Genomic DNA, 24,878 nt, shown 5'->3' with positions numbered 1-24,878 from the left:
CACCGACTAGTTCAGTGCAGACTTTCTCGGCACCGATTGGTATATCGGCACAGTCATTTTTGGCACTGACTGAATTCTCGGTGCAGACTCCTCCTGCACCGTCCAGTTTCTTGGTGCAGACATCTTCGGCACCGACAGTTTTCTTGGCGCAGACGTCTTCGGTGCTGACAGTTTTCTTGGTGCAGATGCTTTTGGCACTGATAGATCTGATATTGTTAATCCTTGTTCATTCCTTATGCATGGGTATCTGTTCTGACCTCGGAACCAAGCCGGCCATTTTCCAAGCTCGCGTCAGCTTCAAACTCTCGAGCTAAACTCTTACCCACAATCCCCCTCTCCCTGTTACCCCAGATTTTGTTTGCCACTTTGCCATTTGGTTGTGTCAAGCTACTTCTCTTGAGCTAAGTACAGTCATTTGTTGTTTAATAGTTTTACAGATTACTTTTCTGTCAGAAAAGTTCGTATTTTATTGTCTCTTACCCTATCGCATCTAGTGTACATAATTTCTTCAGTTTTTTTTTTGCTTCTTTACCACTTTTACCACAAGGTATTCTCTCTTTACCATCGTTGGTAACCCTTTTCTTTTTTCTCTCATACCTTCGGGTACTCTCTTGTACTATTGCTGGTACCTTTTCTACTAATTTAATTTGCTGTCATGGCAGATAAGAAAGGTAGTCCGGGGTTTAAGCTGTGTTCTGATTGTGGACACAGGCTGCCTACTTCTGATGCACACTCTTTGTGTGTTTGTTTGGGAGCGTCCCATTTGTCTGTTGACCCATCCTGTACTATTTGTGAGAACTTTTCTAAATGAACCTTGTTAGAAAGGAAAAACAAGCTGATGTTCTTCGTCTCACATTGCTGCAGTCATAACCTGTGGGTAGTCCGCTGTCCTCGGTCGGCCCGAATACCAAAGTGTTAGGCTGGCGTCGGTCATGGTCGCTCAGATCTGACGTCAGTACGCAGTGGTACTAAAGCGCATGACCGATGCCATATCCTCAGTCTTTCCTGCCGCATGGTCCGAAGCAGAAGCAGCGTTTGCAAGTGCCGTTCGGCGTCCTGAAATTTTCGTATTCTGAGTTTCAGACCGAAGACCAAGTTGGGCTAAGTACCCGTGGGAATATTTTTGTCTTTTCTTGCCTCAGTTAAATCCGGATGTCAGAAAAAGTTAATAATTGTATTTCTTGTGGGAAACAGATACCTCATAGGGACTACCACTCTCTGTATTCCTTGCTTGGGGCCTGAGCACGCGTAGTCGGGTGTCGCTTTTAAGCTAGATTTAATAAGCGCACCATTAAACGTGGGTTAGATTGTGCTAGACTTGTTTTCGGTAAGCGGTGTAACTACAACATGCCGTCGGATCCTCCGGCGCCACCGCTAAGAAGCGAAAAGATAAATCGTTAAAGTCTAAGCAGGATGAGTCGTCCGTTGGACGCCGGTTCCATGGAAACTACGGTTGAATCTGTGGATCCAGCCGAGGTTTCAGCTGAATCACAGGGGAGCCTTTAATCTTACAGGAATTGGCCTCTCAGGAGTTAGGTCAGTCCGAGGGGCCTCTCAAGTTTCTGTAGTTCCTTCTTTACATAAGGTTGTTAGGCCTTCTACTTCTGTCACTAAAGCCCCTTCTAAAGCTAGACCTGGTCTTTCTGGCACAGGCGTCAGCCCTAGTTCTTCAGGCTCTGTTCCTAAAAAACATATGCTGAAAATGGCAGAGGATTTGATTACTTTAATCAGAGGTTCTATGCCCCCTCCAGATAAGAGGCCTAGGGTGGAGACAGAGGTGGAGGGATTGGAGCATTCCTCAGATTACTCTGAGTCTTCAGCTGAGGACATTCAGGATTTTCCTCACTATTCTGATTCGGATGCAGAGGACTCCTGTCCTTCTGCTTCTCCTCCAGAGGATTTTTCCTTTTCTGAAACCCTGCATTCCATGAGGGAGCATTTTAAGTGGGAAGGTCAGGATTTTTCAGATTCTCGTAAGAGGCTTAGGGAATTTTTGTTTTTACCTCAACATAGGCCCTTGGCTATTCCCCCTGTTCTGTATGTTGTTCAGGATGTTTTTTCTGAAGCTTCCCTTAATCCTGATTCTTTACCCCCTGCCCCTGTCAAGCCAGACAGGTATTACAGAGTTCCAGAGGCTCATAAATATTTGTATAAGAGTCCTAGAGCTGACCCGGAAACTATTAGTCAGGGACCTAAGGGTGTCAGGGCTTCTGTAGTTAAGAATCCAGTTCCTCTGGATAAAGATTCTAGAGCTTTGGATAGGTGGGGTAAAAAACTGTATACCTCCTCCACGCTAGCTATGAGGGCTTTAAATTGCCAGTTTCATATGCTGAAGTACCAGAATTTTCTGTTAAGTCAGTTGAAATCTAAGGTAGATGCTTTAGCTGAGGGTATAGAGTGTAAGGAGTTGCAGGACTTAGTTCATGCCTCTGATCAGGTAGGTAAGCATTCCTTGCAGTGTGGTTTTGATGCTCTTCAGGCTTCTTCCAGGGTGGCTGCCACTGGTTCAGTTATTCGTAGGTACGCCTGGCTTAAGGATCAGAATTTGTCAGAGCATGTTAAAGCTCGAATTTTGGATGCTCCCCTTCAATCTGAAGTTCTTTTTGGTTCTCCTGTGGAGTCAGTTTTGAAGAAAATGGAAGACAAAGCTAAGTCCATGCAGACGGTTAAGGAATTTCTACAAGTGCAGCCCCCTAAGTTTAGCAGAAATTGGCCTGCAAAAGGATGGGCTTATCCTTCTTCTAATTTTCAGTCTAAGGGCAGATCTAGACGTGGTAGGGGCAGAGCTCATGCTCAGGGTTCTTTCAGACCTAGGACGTGGAGTTCTCCTGCACAATCTTCTGGTGAGGGCAGAGGTCAGCCTTTTCGTAAACAGACCCAATGACCTGCATCTCCAGCTGCCAGATTCCTCCTGTCTGGCAGCTCCTCTAGGAGGAAAGTTGGCACTTTTCAAGCAAAATTGGCTTTTGGTCACCCAGGACAAATGGGTGTTGGACATTATAAATCGAGGTTACAAGTTTTATTTTCACACCTTGCCTCCTTTCAAAGGCATGCCCGGACGTACCTCCTCAGCAAAGGCTGGAGGCTCACAAGCAGATTTCTTTACTTTTACAAATGGGGGCTATCCAGGTGGTACCTCCGTCAGAAGTAGGCCTAGGATTTTATTCTCGCCTGTTTCTTGTGCCAAAGAAAGGAAACACTTGGAGGCCAATTCTGGATTTGTCCATTCTCAATACATTCCTAGACATTCCAAAGTTCAAGATGTTAACTTTGCAGCAACTTTTGCCTCTGCTAGGCAAAGATCACTGGATGGTAACTCTGGATCTCAAAGAGGCTTATCTTCACATCCCTATCAGGCCCAGCTGCAGGAGGTTCCTGCGTTTTCGGGCTGGTACTTTTCATTATCAGTTCTCTGCATTGCCCTTTGGCTTATCTACTGCGCCCAGGGTGTTCACAAAGGTCCTGGCTCCTATGATAGCCTTCTTAAGACTAAGAGGAATACAAATTTATCCTTATCTGGACGATTGCCTGATTCTTGCTCAAGACAAAGTCAAGTTACTTCAGCATCTACAGTATGTAATGGCAGTTTTACGGTGCCTAGGGTATTCTGTGAACGAAACAAAGTCCAGTCTAGTACCCTCTCAGGACAAAGAAATCTTCCCCTATACTTCCAGCAATTATCCCTACTGTCCAGGCTGACTGCAAGGACAGTCCTTCAAGCCTTGGGGTTCATGGCATCTTGTATTCTGGTACTTCCCAATGCCAAACTACATATGAGGAAGCTACAATGGTATCTCAAAAGTGTATGGACTCAACACTGCCACGATTTGGACACTGTCATTCAGATAATACCTTGCATCCAAAAGGAATTTTTGTGGTGGGCTCAGGAATGTCACCTAAACAAGGGACTCTCTGTGACCCGACCAGAGGCGAGTCAGATCTTAACGACAGATGCCTCAGACATGGCTTGGGGAGCACACTTCAATGGGAAATGGATTCAAGACACGTGGCCTCCCAGACTACAGCATTTGCATATCAACATGAAGGAGATGTTAGCAGTCCAATTTGCACTGATGGCTTTCAAGGATCTACTTCAACCGGGACAGGTGTTGATTCAAACAGACAACACAACAGTCATGTGGTACATCAACAAGCAGGGGGGGACCCATTCGTACCCTCTTTGCAGACAAGCTATGATTTTGTGGGAGACTGCTCTGAGTTTGCACGTCACTCTTCAAGCAAGGTTTCTGCCAGGAGCACAGAACTCCTTAGCAGATGTTTTGAGCAGACAGATGGTGGATCCCCACGAGTGGAAATTGGATCCTCATGTATTTCAACAGTTGACAGTGGCTTGGGGAACTCCAGACATAGATCTGTTCGCTTCTCCACTAAATTTCCAACTGCCAAAATTTTGCACAAAGATGTTTCACCCAAAAGCTTGGAAAGCGGATGCTCTATCTTTCAGTTGGAACAACCTTCACGTCTATGCTTTTCCTCCTCTGCCTCTCCTTCCCAAGGTGCTCTTGAAGGTCAGACAGGACAAGCCTTGCATGATTCTAATAGCTCCAGATTGGCCACGTCAGCACTGGTATCCTCTGCTGAGGAGTTTAGTACAGGAGCCTCCTTGGCCTTTGCCACCAATTCCACACCTTTTGTCCCAGGCAAGCAATAATTTCCTCAATGTCAAGATACAGTCCCTGCATCTGACAGCCTGGCATATTCTGTTTTAGACCCTGGGGGGTCGCAGCTTCCTCAACAAGTTTTGAATGTCATATTGGAAGCCAGATGACCTAGTACTAGGAAAGTTTATGCTGATAAATGGAGGAGATTTTTTCTTTGGAGCACAGCAAAGAGCTTTGATGTTTCAGTGCCTAATTTGAGTGTTACACTACAGTACCTTACGGAATTATTAGACAAGGGTTTGTCTTTCTCCTCCGTGAAAGTTCATGCTGCAGCCATTTCTGCTTACTATGATTGTGGCCCACCATTATTTTCTCACCCTTTGTTTAAGCAATTTCTTAGAGGGGCAAAGAACATAAGACCCCCACGTAGAGCTCCTACTCCTTCCTGGGATCTCAATTTTGTGTTGGAAAAGCTTACTTTACCTCCTTTTGAACCTGCTGCTACATCTGAGTTGAAGTTTTTGTCTTGGAAGACTGCTTTTTTGTTGGCCATTACGTCTGCTAGGAGGGTATCTGAATTACAGGCTCTAATGGCAGTTGAACCCTTCCTGATCTTCCATAAGGATAGGGTATCCCTGCGTACTAACCCTACTTTTATGCCTAAAGTTGTTTCTAATGTGGCCTTAAACCAATCTGTTAATTTGCCTACTTTTTATGCTGATCCCCAAAATAAAGGGGAAAAACTTTTGCATTCTTTGGATATTCACAGGCAGTTACGTTAGTATTTGAGCAGAACTAAAGGGTTCAGGCAGACTCAACAGTTATTCATTTCTTTTGCTTTGGGTTCACAAGGAAAACCTGTTTCAAAGCAAACTATTTCTAAGTGGATTGGCCATTGTATTGCTTTTTGTTATTCTCATCATGGAAAGGATGTTCCGGCTGGGATCAGACCTCATTCCACTAGGGCTACTGCCACTTCTACTGCCTTTTTAAGGGGAGTAGCTACTAAGGATATTTTGGAGGCAGCTACTTGGAGTTCAGTGCACACTTTTTCTAAACATTACCATCTCCCTCTTTATTCCAAATCTAGGGCTGGGTTTGCCACTGCAGTTTTACAGGGCATGTTAGCAGCTCCTAATGCTTTTTAATTTTGCCAACCTCCCTTTCCTTTGCTTTGGGATTCTACCCACAGGTTATGACTGCAGCAATGTGAGACGAAGAACATAGTACAGTTTTGTACCTACCATAAATGTAGATGTTCGAGGATCCACATTGCTGCAGTCCAATTCCTCCCTCCTTCCCCTCTGTAGTTTGGGGTTGATGTGTTGCTTTTGGGGTAATTATTTTTTCTATATTGGTGGTTGGGTATTTTCTATTTTTGGGCTATGGCCTTTTCTTTTTAGGCCTTCTGACATCTGGGGCAAGAAAGACTGAGGATATGGCGTCGGTCATGCGCTTTAGTACCACTGCGTACTGACGTCAGATCTGAGCGACCATGACCGACGCCAGCCTAACACTTTGGTATTCGGGCCGACCGAGGACAGCGGACTACCCACAGGTTATGACTGCAGCAATGTGGATCCTCGAACATCTACATTTATGGTAGGTACAAAACTGTACTTTACTGAAGGGACTTCTTAAAATCTCCCTTTTCAGAGGCTATTTCTGGGTCGGAGGGCTCAACCCCTCCTAGAGCCCATAAGAAAACCTTGGATGTTCCTGTTAAGGCTAAATCTTTGCCTTCATCCCCGGCTGGGGACTCCCGCCAACCAAAACCTAAAAAGGCTAAAGTTTCGGCTCCGGAGCTCACTCAGTCAGCCCCAGTGCTTTCGGTGCCTAGACCTTCGGCACCATTAGTGTTTTCGACTCAGTCTTCTCCTGCAGCCTTCACTATATTGGCATCGAGGGGCTCCTCGGTTCAGACTATTACCACTGTATCGGCATCGACTGTTCAGTCGGTGCAAACATTGACCAAGTCGGCTCCGAGATCTTCCTCGGAACCAACGCCTTTATTGTAGACTCCAGTTTTGTCGGTTCCATCGGTTCCAGCTTCGGCACCGACAACCACTTCGGTATAGATTCCCTGTGTCGGTGCAGGCCATAACCTCGGCACCAATGACTTCTTAGGTGCAGACAACAGTAGTCCAGTCTCTCTCTGCACCATTGTCCTCTGTGCGGACAGATGAGATGGGCACCGAGTCTACCTCTTCTGTGGACAGGCCTGTTTCTCCCTCAGTCTCCGTGAGGTCCACTAAAAGCCTTTCCGAACATATGTTGCGTCTTGTTGACCAGGTACTCTTGGCCAGAGTTATCCCACCCCTTAGGAATTATCCTTCCTTGGGAGGTGATCACCCATCTCCAAAGACCCCTTCTTATTCTCCTCCGTCATTGCCTTTGAAGTCCATGGATATAGCACAGTCTTCCCCTTCTGCGGTCCCCTTTATGGATCGCACTGAGGAACCGCAGTTGCCTTCATGGCAGGAAAGTTTTGCTACGACCCAGGATGTCAGTTGCGGCACGTATAGTTTGCCGCTCCACAGCCATCCAAGGACTTCGGGTTGGCAGGCTGAGCCACTTAGGGAGAGGGGGTGACCCCTGTCCTAGACATGCACTCCTCTTTGGGTGGACCAGCCTTCCAACTGATGGAGAAGGCTTTCGCTGCTGTTGGCGATATCGGACTGTCTATACCTCTGCTCTCCTCTGGTACACTAGTTTCACAAGTCGCACCTAGGGGACACCGGGTGCAAGGGCCGCAGGACATATTCCCTCAGGAATCCCCTTTTCTGCTGTCTTCTCCAGCTTCTCTCGCTGAGGAGGTCCACCGGAAAAGTTTGTGTAAGAGGAAGCACATGGACTCCACAGAGGAGTCCCTCACCGAAGAGACAGATTTCGATGAGGGGGAAGGATCCCCTCAGTAACCCTCTGAGGTATCCTTTGGTGATATCCTCGAAATCCTGAAACAGAGAGGTGACTGGCAGTCCTCTAATCTGACTTCTGAGGAATCTGTGTTCCTGCAGGCTTTTCGCGCCTGGCCCCCTACCTCCTGGGATACTCCACCTACCGATGAACTTGTCCAGCTCATCGTGCAGCATGCTTGGAAGGCTCCTGATACTGTCGAAGCTATTCCCCGGAGGCCAGATAAGATCTTGTCCCCTCCTGCTTCGGATCCGCATTGGTCCAAAGGTCTTCCTGTGGATGCTTTGGTGGTGGCAGCCACAACAAAAAAAGATCTGGCAAAAGAAGAAAGCCAGACTGTCTGTCTGCCTAACAGAGTCCCGGGCCCTGGACAAGATAGGGAAGTGCACCTTTGCTTCAGTGACCTTTGCTGTCAGGTCCCTGAATTATATGGCACATTTTACCAGGCTTCTAAGGGATCTGGTTTCTGAGCTCTCTGAAACCTTGGCTGGTGCCGTATCTGATGAGGTCCGTGACAAAGTGGCCTCTCAGCTGGCCACCATTGAATCTATATCAAACTCCTCTATGCGACTGATATTTCACGCATCAGAAGTAGCAGCTAGAGCAGCAGGTTCAGCTGCGGTCTTGAGACGACACGCCTGGATGCACTTGTGCGACTTCACGGAACCCTTTAAGTCTTCTTTTCTTAATGCCCCCATTGAGGCCTCTTTGTTGTTTGGGCCCAAATTTAAAAGCACACTGGCCAGATGTGAACAGGGCGTTAAGACCCCTTTCGGCCATAAGTGTCAGTTATTCTTCCCTTCAACGTGTTTTCTCCTGAAACCAAAAGAGTGGGAAGATATGGTTCAAGAAATCTCAGGGTCCTTTCCGTGACACACGGGCCGAGTTCTCCCCCAGAGGCAGAAGGGGGAACTCACAGGGAAGACACTCCTTTCGGGACAGAGGGGGTTCGCGTAACCAGGGTTCCAGAGATTCTTTCCCTGGTCAGTCCTACCAGCGCTCCTGAAGAGCGGCCCAACTCCTTTCCTCTGGAGGTGGTTGGGGGGACATTTCTCCTTGTACCCTTCTGCCTGGCTAACCATCACCACTGATTCTTGGGTACAAAGGATTATAACCAGAGGTTATCATATCCCTTTCGATCTTTGTCCCGTCCCTTCAAAAAATCTTCCCAACATTCCACTCAGTCAAAGGGAAGAAGCAGCACTAGAGATAGAAAAGCTGCTAAGAAAGAGAGTCATCCAAATAGTCCCTCCAGACCAGATAGGATCCGGATCCTACTCAAGACTATTTTTGGTGCCAAAGAAAACTGGGGACTGGAGGCCAATTGTGGATGTCAGTTTATTGAACAAGTTTGTGAGAGTACAAAAATTCCAGATGGTCACAATACAGTCTATCCTCCCGCTTTTGGAGAAAGACTATTGGATGTGCTCTATAGATCTTCAAGATACGTACTACCACATAAAGGTAGACAGGCCATCAAGAAGATTTCTGCGCTTCCGTGCGGGAGCCAGTCACTACCAGTTCAGAGTACTGTACTTTGGACTCTCTACAGCCCCCAGAGTGTTCACAAAGTGCATGGCAGTTGTCACAACTCACTTGCGACTTCAAGGATTCCAGATGTTTCCATACCTGGACGACTGGGTCATTTCCACCCCCACCAGACATCTACTGGAAAAAGCCCTGGCATACTCTCTCCTCGCTGCTTGAAGGCTAGGCATAACCATAAACTGGCTAAAATCCAATCTCACCCCATCTCAGTTGACAGAATTCATAGCGATTATCTTGGACACAAAAAACTGCAGAGCTGCTATTCCAGAGCACAGAATTCTAAGGATAAAGCAACAGCTAATTCCAATCCTTTCAAGGGAAAAATCCACGGCTCACTCGGTTCTACAGCTGTTGGGTTCCATGGCAGCCTCCATCACTATTGTTCCCCTGGCCAAGTTTCACATGAGGCTTCTACAATGGCTACTGCTCACCCAATGGTATCCTTATCAGCATCCTCTTTCAGCCATGGTTCGAGTAACCCACAGGTGCAAACAGGATTTAAATTGGTGGATGACGCACAATCTCTCACAATGGTCTCGCCCCTTCTCCCCCCAACAACCCAAGGCTACAGTGACCGTGGATGCCTCCCTGATGGGGTTGGGGGGGGGTGCTATGTCAGGGACAAACAGTCCAAGGCACTTGGTCCGAACTGGAGGCCCATCTGCATATAAATGTTCTAGAGCTGAGGGCGGTGCTTCTGGCATTGCAAGCATTCCACGCCCTGCTGCCGTCTGGGACAATTGCAATTCAATCAGACAACATGGCGGTGGTCGGGTACATCAACAAGCAAGGTGGAACCAAATCTTACCCCCTTTGTCGAGGGGCCATGAGGATATGGCAATGGGCGATGGCTACCAACTGTTTTCTTCTAGCAACGCACATTCCCGGGAATTCCAACGTGATAGCAGACGGACTCAGCAGGTGCATTCATCAACCTCACGAGTGGTCCCTGAATCCCTTGATAGCAACGGAGATCAGCAACGGAGATCTTCCACTGCTGGGGCAGTTCTTGCTGCTACCTCTTGGCATCCCCGACCAAGTACAAAATGCAGCAACTACTTTGCCCTGATTCCTCCTCCGGGACAGTCATCGAGGGATGCTGTAGTCCATGATTGGCCCTCTGGTCTTCTTTATGCATTTCCACCCTTTCCCCTCATTCCCCAGTTTCTGAAGAAAGCCCGTCGGTTGAAGAGCAAGGTGATCCTCATAGCACCATATTGGCCTTGACAGATTTGGTTCCCCTTCCTTTGGCCTCACCTACTAGATCGACCATGGATTCTCCATCCAACCCCGGAGTTGATCTCACACCCACAGAACCTGATTCATCCCAACCTGAACAGCCTGAAGCTAACGGCTTGGCTACTCCAATTCCCTTGATTGCCAGGCAGAATGATCTTTCTTTACCAGTACGTGATATTCTCATTGCTTCTCATAAGTCTTCCACCAGAATTACTTATCTGAGCAACTGGAAAAGATTTACCTGTTGGCTGAAAGATAAACAAGTAGACCCCTTTTCAGCACCAGTGTCGATAATACTAGACTATCTGGCCTACCTTTTTCAATCGGGTCTATCGGCCTCTACCATTAGTTCATTTGGCTGTAATTTCTAATTTTCATGAGGGTGTCCAAGATTCCTCTCTTTATGTCCCATAAATTGTGCAAGACCTTTATAAAAGGTGTGAATCATCTGAAGCCACCTTTTAGAGAACCTATTCAACCATGGGATTTGTCATTAGTTCTACAAGCTCTGACAATGTCACCTTTTGAACCAGCCCCTTCTTACGACCTCAAGTATTTGTCATGGAAAGCCTTGTTTTTGGTCGCCATTACTTCTGCCAGGCGTATTTCTGAGCTTCAAGCTTTATGCATCAGGAGTCCATACATATTTTTCATAACGATAGTGTCTCTGAACTAATCCGTCATTTCTGCCTAAAGTGATCTCTGAAATGTCCATTAATCAAGCCATTGAATTGCCAGTTTTCTTTCCCAATCATTCAAACAGAGGAAAGTATTGCCTCCATACCCTAGATATCCAGAGGCAAATCCATTTTTACTTAAATAAGACTAAACCCTTTCGTAAATCTGACCAGTTATTTTTGGTCTTTTCTGGATCTAGATTAGGATCTGCTGTTGCTAAGGTCACATTAGCTAGATGGTTGAAGGACTGTGACACCTTCATTTATACACAACGTAATATCTCGTTGCCTACTACCATGAAAGCTCATTCAACAAGGTTGGTGGCAACTTCTGCTGCCTTCCATGCTAGAGCTTCTTTACATGACATCTGTGCAGCTGCAACTTGGGCTACGGCTCATACCTTCATCAATCATTACAAATTGGATTTGGCCTCCAGGGGAAGAGCATCTTTCGGTTCTTTCGGTTCTGTGGTGCTCAGGAATGTCGTTCCTTGAGAGCCTCCCAGGAATAGAGGTAGCTGGGGCTCTGTCCAATGCGTAAGGAATGAACGAGTATTAACAGTATCAGATAAAGAAGTTATGCCTTACCATAACGTTCCATCTGTATTGTTGATCCTCGTTCAGTCATTACGACCCTCTCTCCTTCCCCTCCTGTGGTTTCTAGTGGATCTCACCATCTGGTTCTCTTAGGTTATTTGACCAGTGGTAGCCTCTACCTTCTTTGACTTGCAAACTCAATCTGAGGTAACAGGGAGAGGAGTTGTGGGTAAGAGTTTAGCTTGAGAGTTTGAAGCTGACGCGAGCTTGGAAAATGGCCGGCTCGGTTCCGAGGTCTGAACCGATACCCATGCATAATGACTGAACGAGTATCAACAATACAGCTGGAATGTTATGGCAAGACGTAACTTCTTTTTTTTTTTCTCGGCGCATACCCCCTTCTGTGCCGAGGGTTTTCTTGGTGCAGACCCTTCCGCGCCGACAGTTTTCTTGGTGTAGACCCCTTCTGTGCTGGCAGTTTTCTCGGTGCAGACCCCTTCCGTGACTGCAGTTTTCTTGGTGCAGACCCCTTCCGTGCCGTTTCCCGGCACAGACCCCTTCTGTGCTGAAAGTTTTCTCAGCACACACCCTTTCTTTGCCAACAGTTTTCTCTGCGCAGACCCCTTCGGCACAGACAGTTTTCTTCGGTGCAGGCTTTGTTGGCGCCAATGGTTTCAGTGCAGACAACTCCAATTTTGACAAAACTGCTCTCGGTGCAGGAATCTTCCACACCGTTAATTTTGGTGCATACCACTTCTGCGCCCGCTTTAGTGGTGCAGACTATACAAACACCGCCAGTTTTGGTGCAGACATTACCTATTCAGGCACCTTCTTTCAGTGGTCGTGCTACCCCTTTTTTGGACAGGCCCGAATCGCCTTCAGTGAGGTCTACCAGAAGCCTTTCTGAACATAATGTGGTGCTTCTTGTAGACAAGCTGCTTTTGGCCAGAGGAATTCCTGCCCCTTCAAAAGTGTCTCTTCCCTCTGGAATTGATCACCCTTTTCCACAGACTCCTTCCTATACTTTGACTTCTGTGAAGGTTTCGAGGCATCCCTCCTCAGGTAAGCCAACCTTTCCAGCCTTGGAGAGGACACTGGCCACTGGTTCCCGGCTGCCTCTGTCAGAGACTACCACTTCCTCTGAGCCTCAGCTGTCTCAAGTGGTATCCCCCAGATTTCGGGTGCAAGAATCTTGGGCCATTCTCCCCCTGGAGACACCGTCCTTGCAGCCTTCCCCAGAGTCTCCCACTGAGGAAGTCCACCTCAAGACCACGTGTAAGAGGAAGCACATGGACTCCATGGAAGAGTCAGTGACAGAAGACACAGATTAAGATGACGGGGAGGTGTCCCCACATTCAGCTTCTGATGAGGTTTCCTTCGAAATTTTAAAGCAGAGAGGTGAATGGAAGTCCTCTAACCCTTCCTCAGTAGAGTCTGTTCCTGCAGGCTTTTTGTGCCCGGCCCCCTATTTCCTGGGTTCTCACCTACCGATGAGCTCGTCAAGTTCATCATGCAGCATGCGTAGAAGGCACCAGACTCTGTGGAGGCCATACTGCGTAGGCCGGACAATCTCCCCCAGAAGAGTGCTCCCATTGGTCGAAAGGTCTCCCAGTAGACGCCATGTTGGTGGCTGCCGCTACAAAGAAGGAACTGGCAGAGGGAGAGCCAGGCTGTTCACCCATCCAGTAAGGATTCCTGTGCGGTGGACAGATTAGGGAAGCTAGTCTTAGTGTCATTGACCTTTGCTGTTAGGTCCTTGAACTACCTGGCACATTTCACAAGGCTACAGAGAGATCTGGTTTCCGAACTCTGAGACCTTGGCAGGAGCAGTTTCTAATGAGGTCTGAGACAAGGTGGCCTCTCAATGACCCTAGAATCAGTTTCCAATTCCTCAATGCATTTGATATCACACGCTACTGAGGGAGCGGCGAGAGCAGTCATAGCCATGAGATGCCATGCCTGGATGCACCTTTGTGACTTTGCGGATCCCTTCAAGACTTCCTTAATGCTCCTATTGAGACCACTACTTTGTTTGGCTCCAAGGTAAAAGATACATTGGCCAGATGTGAACAAGATGGTAAGACCCTATCTGCCGTGGGTGTCTAGTTATCTTCACAGCGGTTGTATTCTAGGAATCAGAAGAGTGGGAAAATGTGGCATAAAAAGTCTCCGGGTCCTTTCCGTGTCTCTCAGGCTGAGTTTTCCCCTAGAGGCGGGGACTCTAATGGAAGATGCCCCTTTTGAGGCAGGGGAGGTCCGTGAAACTGGGGTTCCAGAGAATCTTTCTCTGGGGAAGCCCTATCAGCTCTCCTGAGGAGTCACCCGATTGCTTTTCTCTGGAAGCAGTCAGGGGTCGTTTTTCCTTGTACCCTTCTGCATGGCAAACCATAACCACAGATGCTTGGGTACAAAGGCTCATCACCAGAGGATGCCATATTCCTTTCTTAATCACTCCCCCCTTACCCAGAAGCTTACCCGACGTACCACCCAGTCAAATGAAAGCTGCAGCTATAGAGATATCAGAGCTGCTTCAAAAAAGTCATCCAAACAGTCCCCCCAGACAAGTCAGGATTCAGCTTCTGTTCAAGAATCTTTTTGGTGCCAAAAAAGAAAAGGGGACTGGGGACCAATAATGGATCTCAGCACCCTATACAAATTCGTAAAGACAGAAATTTCGGATGATCTCTGTTCAGTCGATACTTCCACTTTTGGAAAAAGACGATTGGATGTGCTCCATAGATCTTCAAGACGTGTACTACCACATAAAGGTGGAAAGATGCTCAAGAAGATATCTTTACTTCCGGGTAGGAACCAATCGTTACCAATTTCGCATACTGCCCTTTGGACTCTCAACAACCCCCAGAGTGTTCACAAAGTGCATGGCAGTAGTCACAGCAAACCTGCGGCTCGAAGGATTCCAGGTGTTCCCTACCTAGACTGGCTCATTACTGTCCCAACAAGACATCTACTGGATCAGGCCTTGACTTACACCCTAAACACCTCACAGCAGCTCGGAATATTGATAAACTGGAAGAAGTCAAACCTTAGTCACTCATTGGAGTGATTCTGGAAACAATGACTTGTACAGCCTCTCTACCAGATCACAGACTTCAGAGGATCAAAGAACAGGTTCAGGCAATACTTTCACAAAATCTAGCCTCAGCTCGATCCGGTCTTCAGTTGCTGGGATCGATGGCAGCCTCCATCACCGTAGTCCCTCTAGTGAGGCTACACATGAGGCTGCTTCAATGGCGGCTGCTTACTCAGTGGTACCCATCCCAGCACCCCTTAACTTTTCTGATTCGAATAACCAAGATTTGCAAACAGGACTTGCTCTGGCGGATGTCGGACAACCCTCACCAGTGGTCTCGCCCCTTCACCCCCTCATCAGCCCAACGCCACAATGACCACAGACTCCTCCCTGATGGGGTGGGGGGGCAGTTTCAGGAAAAGACAGTCCAAGGCACCTGGTCACAGATGGAGGCCCATCTGCATGTCAATGTCCTAGAACTGAGGGCAGTGCTACTAGCGTTGCAAGCATTCCAGTCGATTCTTCTGTCCGGGACTATTGCAATTCAGTCAGACAACATGGCAGTAGTCTGGTACATCAACAAACAAGGGGGAACCAGATCATACCCACTCTGTCAAGAGGCCATGAGAATATGGCAATGGGCGATAGCCTCCAACCGTTTTCTGATAGCGACGCATCTTCCCGGGAGCTCCAGTGTGATAGCGGACAAGTTGAGCAGATGCATTCTACTGCCTCATGACTGGTCTCTCAATCCTCTAGTGGCGGCGAAGATTTTCGACCGCTGGGGCCAACCTTGCTGCGACCTGTTTGCGTCACTATCCAATCACAAGTGCAGCAACTACTTTGCCCTGATTCCCCCCCACCTCGAGGACAGTCACTGAGAGATGCTCTAGTCCACGATTGGCCCTCGGGTCTGCTATATGCCTATCCTCCGGTACCCCTCGTTCAACTGTTCCTCAAGAAAACATCTGTTGAAGAGCATAGTGATCCTCATTGCTCCATATTGGCCTCTACAAGTTTGGTTTCCCTTCCTGTGGCCTCATCTGCTAGATGGACCATGGATTCTCAATCCAACTCCAGAGTTGATCTCTCACCCGCAGAATCTGGTTCATCCAAACCTATCCATCCTGAAACTGTCCGCTTGTTTTTTCCACGTCCAATGATTGCCAGGCAGCATGATCTATCTTCCCCTGTGAGTGACATCCTGATTGCCCTCTCATAGATCATCCACAAGACTACTCTACTGCAGCAAATGGAAGAGGTTTTCTCTCTGGGTACAAGATGAACAAATGGACCATTTTACAGCCCCTGTTGTACTAGAATATCTTTCAGACCTTTTTAAATTGGGGGTAGCAGCCTCCACAGTTCGTATTCACTTGGCTGCGATTTCTAATTTTAAAAATGGCTTCCAGGGCTCTTCATTAATGTCACAGACTTTGTAAGACCTTTCTGAAGGGCATAACCCAACTAAAGCCTTCATTCAGAGAACCTTTTCAATCTTGGGACCTGGCCTTAGTTTTTCAAGGGTTGACAACTTCTCCCTTTGAGCCTGCATCTACCTGTGATCTAAAGTATATGTCATGGAAAACGCTGTTTTTAGTTGCTATTACTTCTATCAGACATATTTTTGAATTACAGGCCTTGTCTATCAAACCCGTACCTCATTTTTCACAAGGACAGAGTTTCATTAAGGACCAATCTAACCTTCTTGCCCAAGGTTTTTTCTGAGTTATCTATCAATCTGACTATTGATTTGCCAGTGTTCTTCCCTAATCATTCTAACAGAGGGGAATATTGCATGCATACCTTGGATGCACATAGACAAATTAATTTTTACCTAGACAGGACTAAATTTAATAGAAAATCTGACCAGCTGTTTTTGGCCTTTTCTGAATCCAGATTAGGTTGTCCATTTTCAAAAGTTACTTTAGCCATTTGGTTGAGAAATTGTATTACTTTCATTTATGGCAAGAATGGTACCCTTTACCTGGCAGAGTAAAGGCTCACTCTACAAGATCAGTATCAACTTCTACAGCCTTCCATGCGAGAACATCGTTGAATAACATTTGTGCAGCCGCAACTTGGGCTAGGCCTCATACCTTCATTGCAAGTTGTACTTGACCTTCAGAGGCAGAGCTTGGTTCTGTGGTGCTACGGAATGCCCTTCCATAGGGCCACCCAGGGAACAAGATAGCTGGGGACTCTGTTCCAAGTGTAAGGAATAAACGAAGATTAACATCAGATAAAGAAGTTGTGCCTTACCATAACGTTCCTGCTGAGTTGTTTCATCTTCGTGTGTTCATTACGGCCCACCCGCTTTCCACCTCTGAAGGTTTCTGGTGGATCTCATTTGTCCTTCTTTCCATTTGTTGGGTCATGTCTGACCGGCAGTAGCCTCGGCTTCATTTTTCGAACTTGCAAACTAGATCTGAGGTAACAGGGAGAAGGGCATGATGGGTAAAATCTTAGCTCGAGAGGTTTTTGGCTGACGCGAGCTTGAAAAAAAAAGCCGGCTCTGTTCCGAGGTCGGAACCGAATCTCCAGAGTAATGAATAAACGAAGATGAAACAACTCGGATGGAACGTTATGGTAAGACATGACTTCTTTTTTCACTCAGCAACAGTCCCTGACAGCAAGTAGGCTCTCAATTAAAAAAACAAAACCAAAAAAAAAAAAACTCACTTTGTAATCCCAGTCCAAAGGACATACTTGCACTCCGACAAAGTTACTTTCATCAAGTTTCTTTTCTGAGACTTTAGTTATGGTTTTTGAAACCACAGTCACTGCTATGGAGCAAGCCAGGAGTGCCTTTTTTTCCCACTTTTCCCAGTGTGTTATGAGCGTGGGGTTGATGATGAATTTGGGGAGTGTGTAGATGTAAATGGTTGGCTTGTCCCCCTGGAAAAAAAACTGCTATTCCATTTGTTCCTCCAAAATCATGTCTTTTTGCCATTTTTTTCTGCCTTCATGGTATTCAAGACATTTTAAGGCAAGTAGACAGTCAAGCTTGATGAATCAGCAGCTTAAGCAGATTTTATTGTATTATTATTTTATTATTTTTTTTAACAGAGCAGCCACATGAAGCACTTTGAGATTTCTCGTAAGGTGTATTACTTTTTGGAATTAAAATGGGCTCTGGATAACAAATTATGCTGGTTTGCAAATTAGGCAGTATTTATTTCACTAAAGGTTACTGAAGTTCTCCTTGATGGCCTGTAAGAAATGCACAGCTGGCAATGATTTCATATTTAATGTCAGTAAATGTAGCTTCATGAGACTTGACAAAAAAATAATTAAATTATAGTTGCCAAGTACAGCAAACTCAGAAGTGACACTTTTTTGAAGGTCTGGGATCATCAGTACTCTGTTAAACTGTGAACAATGTATATTTGCCAAAGCCAGGTTTATTCTACAGCCCATTTAATTCTAAAGGCCATATTTAGGGACTGATTCCAAAAGAATTGCTCTCCGCAGAAGTGGCTTTCTACATTGTAAGGCCTAGTTATAAAGCAGACTTAAACCAGAAGTCATTTACACTGAGAACAAGTCTTTTAGAATATGGTCCCTAGTCTGTCCAGGAGGAACTTTGTACAACCTTATGTGATGATGCTTTGACCGTTTTTCAGTATAGTGCTGCACTTTACCATTTTCAAATAAACCACCTAAAGCAGCTTAAACTTCAATGATTCCTTACTGGAAATATCAGAGATTTTGAAAACTTGATCTACTCACAAAGGTTTCAAGAGTTGTCTTTTTTTATGTCTTGTAGTTTATTTAGAGGTATTGTCTTCATGGTCTACATCATAGTGGTTCATTTTGAAAGTCTGTGTAGAATAGGCCACTGGGAGGAGGTCCCATCATAATAGGGAGCCTAACACTAAAAGCATCTATAACAGGAAAAAAAGATGTTTTACAGTACCTTACACTAATATGAAATGAGCTTCATCTTACATTCAGAAGTCTGTTATTAACTTGCTTCAGAAATAACCTTGATGTAAGTACAAGAAATTAAAAAAAATCAACATGAGTTTATAAAAGTCGAGCTTCTTGAAGTTCAGTAGGTCATAAGCTTACAATCATACCTCTGACCCTGTCAAATGCTCTGTTGTAACTGTAAGAAACATGGGCTGAGATTCATAGACAGCTTGTGATGTATACAGTGCATCCTTGCACTGGAAACTGACATGAGCAGCCAGGCACAGATTCATAGTCCAATGCTGGGCTGAAAACAAAATCTGCGTATGCCTGCATCATGAAATGCAAACAAAAACCGGTAATAAAATTGAGTCATAATGGTATGCAGATGTATGAGATGTGAGCAGTTGATTCATAGCAATATGTAGGGAAGTAGTGTAGCACTATGTGCCAGACTGTAAAATGGTAAAGCATACAAAAGTTGTCAAAGTTCCAGTCACTAGGAATGCTAGAGTAGCAGGATGTACCTAGGGTGGCTATGTAGGTGGGCAGTCGCACTGTATGCAGTCCTCGCCTGTATCCAGAAGTATATGACGCTCTGCCATCAGTCATAGGTGGCGATGATGCACATCCTGTTTCGAATGTCCACTGACAGTGGACTCCTGTTAGGTCATAGCCCTGCAGTACCACATCACTGCAAATGGTGAACCCAAGTTCTAGTGCAATAACTCAGAGAAGTGGTCCTAGGTCACATTCAGGTAGTGGCATCCCTGACACATACTGTAGAAGGGTAGGCTATGACTGAGTGTCCTCTGCCTTGAGGCACCCCCCCCCCCGTGATATGCTTCCCATAGCCTGTATGTATATTTAAAGCAATATGTCATTGTGCCCCTATGCCAACTGTGCTCCACTACCACCCTATGTGCAACATACATTAACTTTGAGTTCCAAGGTATGCTGCATATGTGTGAGGTGGCATCTGGTGCAAACAATCATTACTGTCAGCAGGTGACATACCTTAACTTCAGTGATTGGTAGATTGTTCATTTGAATAGCTTGGGACATCCTCTGGACCTTGTTGGACATGCGCTGTCAGCACACAAAATCTAGAGGAGTCTGTGGCCATGCCATAGCTGTGGAGACCAAGGTATATCTGGCTGGTTCCGTACTAGCTATAGAGGGACCTTTCAGAAATCAGTGGGGTTCCCAACATCGTGCTTCTGCATGTACATGAGCAAACAGTTTCCCAGTACACCATATGGGAAAACTGATGCTGTGAGTACCTTCTGCAGTACTATCTGTGTCTCGGAGTTGCTGGGTTCCACAGATTGCACAGCAGTTTGAGAAATGGAAGGGTTACCTGTCTGTGAACTACCAGCTGGTTGTGACACTCATGGAAGCCTAAACAACTTAGCTATAGGACAGCTAGACAGTTCATGTGATTTGTTTTTATGGCACAAGTGAGTTGCATCACCATTTCTTGGGTACCAAAATTCCATAGGGCCATTTTGTTAAGTGCAGGCACTGGGGCCAGAGTTAAGGTATACAACTACATGTGCCATCTGTCAATACATAGCAGTACTATTGTCATATCACTGTCACATGGCCATCAGGCATGGAGCAGCAACATCCTCCTATGAGTGTGAGATTGAACATCAGGAACCATCAACTGCCCAACACCACCCAAGACAGAGAAGGGCTGTGATTGGGGCTGAATAGATGAAGTAGGACTGGGCCTTGACAAGCACACAGTGTGACTGATGCTTCCAAGAACAGACATAGTAAATGCTGTCAGTATTAGGCTGTGGTGGTCCATGCATGTTGTTTTGGTCACAGTGTGCATCAAGACAGTTTGATGTATAATGTACAGGAGGATAAGGAGTGGGGGTTGGAGCACAGGTGGCTTAGGGGGCATGATGACACATTGCTGTAACTATGCACACAGGTGGAAAGCATATAATTTTTTCGGGGTGGGAGTGCCGCAGGGTGGAGAATTAGTATCATAACCTACCCTTTGGTTTGCATGATAAATGTCAATTCAAGACATACCACACAACCGTAACCTACCTCTACTACCATCCAGACTAGGCGGGATACCAGATGTTCTGTAACAAAGTGAACATGAGTGCTACTGTACAGAATGCAGCTGTACATGCTATTAACCTGGTGCATAATCCATTGAGATGGAAAGATTCCATTACTATTGTATCACTGCAGGGCCACCAAAAGCATTGATTTCTCTAATGGGCTGTTTTCAAGTGCTCTTCCCCACCAACCCCCTACCCGTTTGGCAAACCTCTTTGCTATAATGGAATGTGCCTTTCACTTGGTGTATAGCATAGTATGACAGTAACTTGTTTGAGACTGCTGTGCTATGTAGTTGCAGCTCCCCTGGTATTTGCTTCATGACTACTGAGATCCATTATTGCTTCCTTAAAGACTGGTCAGCACACTTTTCTCTCCAACTGGCATCCAGTTTCAGCAGAAGTGAAATTGTCTACCAGTCATCTGGACATGCAGACGCTACCAGTGTACTGCTGGATTGGTTACAGTGACAGCTATAGGCAAAAACCATATGCCCTTCACAGTTGGCTTTTCTTGTGTTAGGACCTACAGGTATGTAGGTACAGGGTAAGGCTGTCATTCCTGCTAGCAGCAGTACAGGACATCTAGAAAAACACTGACACATCTCCATGTGTAGCCATCGAATAATTTAATGAGTAGTAATACCCACCATATATGTTGCACAGACATTGCCCTCACCATAAGTAGTAGCGCACACAGGAGCAGGTTGTCATTTTTATCATGGGTACATTGTTGCCATTGCAATCTATGTACCATAATTACTTGCTGGCAGTATTGCTAGCCTTATGTTAAGTGAATCCCTGTTGAAGGTTGCACATAGGAACACAAAGCAGCTTACTACACAGTTTATTTGCTGCACATTTTCAGAATACTGTGTACTTCATCAGAGCCTCTTATAGGTCCACAAAGTGCTGCTGTTTTTCCTGATAGCACTGGTAAAATAGATTTGGCAAACAGAATGACGATGCTCCTCTAAAACTTAAGCAGACTAAGTGAAGAGGCATGAATGGTCCAGGAAAGTAAATAATATGGGAAGAAATAGCCAGGGAATTGTTATGGCTAGGCTTGTATAGGGCCCTAGGGCTGATAGCCTAGTACCAACCTATGAACCTATGAATGTGTTCAATAACTATATTTTGCTGCTGTGCCTCCGTGGCACAGGAAGCTGCCTGTCTTTGCCTCTGACAGCTTGTAATCACAAGGTCAAGCTGTGGACCTGCACAAGTATGTGCATTCTACAACTTTGCTGGTACACTTTGCTGTCCCTGTGATTCATAAAGCATGCTTTAAGTTTAATTCACAGGCTATCATTTGTTCCCCCTAACAATGATACCATTTTCTGAAGCTAATCAGGAGAATGGCAGCTTCTGATGATGCTTGTTGGGGAGCACCTGCATCATGAGTGAAGGAGAGCAAGATTCTGCTTTACCTACTTCAAAGGCAGTTCAGGAAGTGCTGTTGGGCTCCTGTGACTGGGGAATAGTCCTCAGACATGGGCATTATGCAGCATAGGTAACAGTGAAGACTTTGTTACAATGACCTGTAACATAGGAACGCTGAAGCTCTCCATGCCAGGAAGCAGAGGTTTGGCATAAGTGCCCTCATATTTTTTTCCTTTGTTTTTATTTGTTTGACCCTGTTCTTTGTACCGGCAGGTACTTGCAACGGTCAGTTTAGGTATGTGCAGACTGCCATATGGAGATCCTCTAACATGTAGAGGTGATGGTGGCACTTTGGTCATATGTGCAAATTCCAGTTGATGTCTCTGCTAAAATATCTTTGAGTCTGATTACTCTGTGGCACCTTGTAGTTGCTACACACTCTGTAGTATGTCTGCATGTGTACCTGGGTATTTATTCTTTTCCATTGTGGTAATGTATATATAGGAGAGACAAGCCCACCTTCTGTCTGTCTTGCAGCTAATGGGACACTTGCTGTGAAATGTGATTTGTATTATTGTGTTGGTATCTTGCCTTACACCCATCATAGTTCTGTGATGTGTCCATTCTCCCTCAAAATGAACCGAAAAATAGTATCCATGTTGTCTGCTAGTGGGGGCTGTAGAGGCTAGCAGCCAGCCACAGTTAGTGCTACTTGCATGCTGAAATGTCTTTCATCCAGTCCATTGTCAGGATATTCACTTATAGTAAGCTTCCCATTGTGTCTCCTTACTGCATGTCCAAATGATAAATTTGCACTGCAGGCACCTGGACTGCTCCCTGTCCCTGCTGAGTAGCTTGAGGCATTGAGATTGGGAGTACTTTGTTGAAGGGAGTCCTGGCCCCTCACTGCTGTCACCATTGTCTTAGGTGGCCCAGTCACAGCTGGAGCAGATGGTTGAAGCTGCAGTCATGAAATCAGTAAGGAAGTATATTGCCTGGATGATGAGCCTACTGAAATGGATTGTGGATTTGATCACCTTGATGGCCCTGACCCTTAGGCCATCAAAGGATTGTGGGCTCGTGCCACCAGCCAGTGTAATCCAACATCCAGTGATGGATTGCACTGATGTCCCTCTGGCCTGGCACAGTGGATGGCATGATGCTACTTGAACTTACTGTGTAGGTGTGCCCCCTTACTCTTATCACATATATACTGACATTGTCCATGTTTACCATTTGAATGCCTTCTGTTTGTGTATTCTGCCTCCCTATCCCAATTTGTCCAAATGTCCTTTTTTTTCTGTACTTTTGCCTGTGTTTCTTGTCTATCTGCATACTGACCCACCTTTTCTTCCCTTGACCTTATACCCCTATCCTTCTCTTCTATGTGCTGCCTGGTTGTAGTACATGGTGACACATGCAGCAGAGAGAATACATGCACTCCTTTTGGTTTGAGATGCATCTGTGTGTTCATTGTTCCATTTCTTACAGACTCGCTCAGTTAAGGTACTTGGTTTCCTTATCCATCATCTCTTGCTGTTCTGTGTGTTCTAGCTGCATAGTGTATCTTATTTGTATAGCTACCATGTTGCCTGTTGCTCTATGCTGAAACACAGCTGGGTGTACAAAAGTGGTGGCTGTCTATGCTTGGATATGTGGTGACTGCATATTTTGCCACATTGCTGCCTGGGTCTAGTGCAGAATTACATCACTTCTGTATGAATCTAGGCCCCTGTTTAACCAAATATTGTTTTAACGTTTTATTTTAATTGTTCACAGGATAAATCTGCTAGACATGAGTACCTATCTTCAGGTGTGATCTGGGAGAACTGTCTGGTTAAATTACTTGCTCAGAGATGCGCAGTAGGCAAGTCTAAACTGAAACAATCAAACCCACTACAGAATGAAGTTCATAAGTGGCTTATAGCCTCAGTTCTCTGTACTAAACTGCCAGAAGGAATTGCCATTGTTTCTTTTTGAAGATATTTACTGAAGATGGTCTTGACTGTCAAACTGCTTTCAGAAGGGGGGTGAGACTACTCACTAAAGATCATAATGCCTTTGGCCATTGTAAAGGATGCACATAATTGAGTAGAAAGTCTCAAAAACAAGACACAAGCATGTTTAAATGGCTATATGGACTGCAGTAACTTTAACAGATTAAGTTTTGTTTGGAACATTTTTTATAATCTAAATTCTGAATCCTACTTGTTATCTTGACCTTGCTTCGCATTAGCACCGTAGGGCATGTCTGTTGATTCCAAAGAGATTGTTGCACAGCTTTACACTTATTGATCTGACCCATTTTTGACTACAATACCTTATTCTATAGCATCTGAATATGCCACCTGAAAAACTTGAAAAGTAACCAATTCTTGACCAGAAAATTTAGTTTTGGTAAACCTAACTGCTCATATAACTGTTGTATTCTGATTCTTGTAGAGTACTTAAATATGACTTCTGCCAGGTCTCGGACAATTTTTGATCTGTTTCTATTTGAAAGTTTGTCTAGTTTTCATGGCTGGGAAACCTTACTGAGACAAACATAATTTTGTAACAAAAAAGTGACAGATCACCTGTAACTTTGTATGGTGCCTCCTTCCACAATTACTGAAATAAGGTCCCTTTTACTGTCAGAACTCAATCTTTGGCTCCCTTTAAAAACAGACTGTAAATTAAGTGGTTGCAGCAGTCTAGTTTCTTGAAGGCCATTAGTATATAAACTTGACATTTCAACCTTATGAAGATTTTTCATGTATTTGCTGATGAACATAGTGTTTTACTGCTACTAGAATTGGTTAGAATTCAGATAAATGGTTATATGGAGTGTTACTTTCTGTAAAGCTGTTATAAAAATTCAGTGAATGTGTAGGATGAGATGTTGAAACTTTAACAATAACAGTGTGTTTAAATGAATGTCAAAAAT

At 45.4% G+C, this 24,878-nt stretch overlaps 1 protein-coding gene across 1 annotated transcript in view; it reads left to right on the top strand.

Moving 5' to 3' along the window:
* Nucleotides 1-24,878, top strand: part of GOSR1 (golgi SNAP receptor complex member 1) — a gene marked incomplete at its 3' end in the record, with an annotated part of 465,216 nt that overhangs the window by 220,511 nt on the left and 219,827 nt on the right.

Source organism: Protopterus annectens, chromosome 13.part0 (assembly GCF_019279795.1).
Source record: "Protopterus annectens isolate FY-2018-M chromosome 13.part0, PAN1.0, whole genome shotgun sequence".
In the NCBI taxonomy this organism is placed as follows: domain Eukaryota; kingdom Metazoa; phylum Chordata; order Ceratodontiformes; family Protopteridae; genus Protopterus; species Protopterus annectens.
The sequence above is the reverse complement of the archived record's forward strand: the minus strand, read 5'-3'. Positions and strand labels throughout refer to the sequence as shown.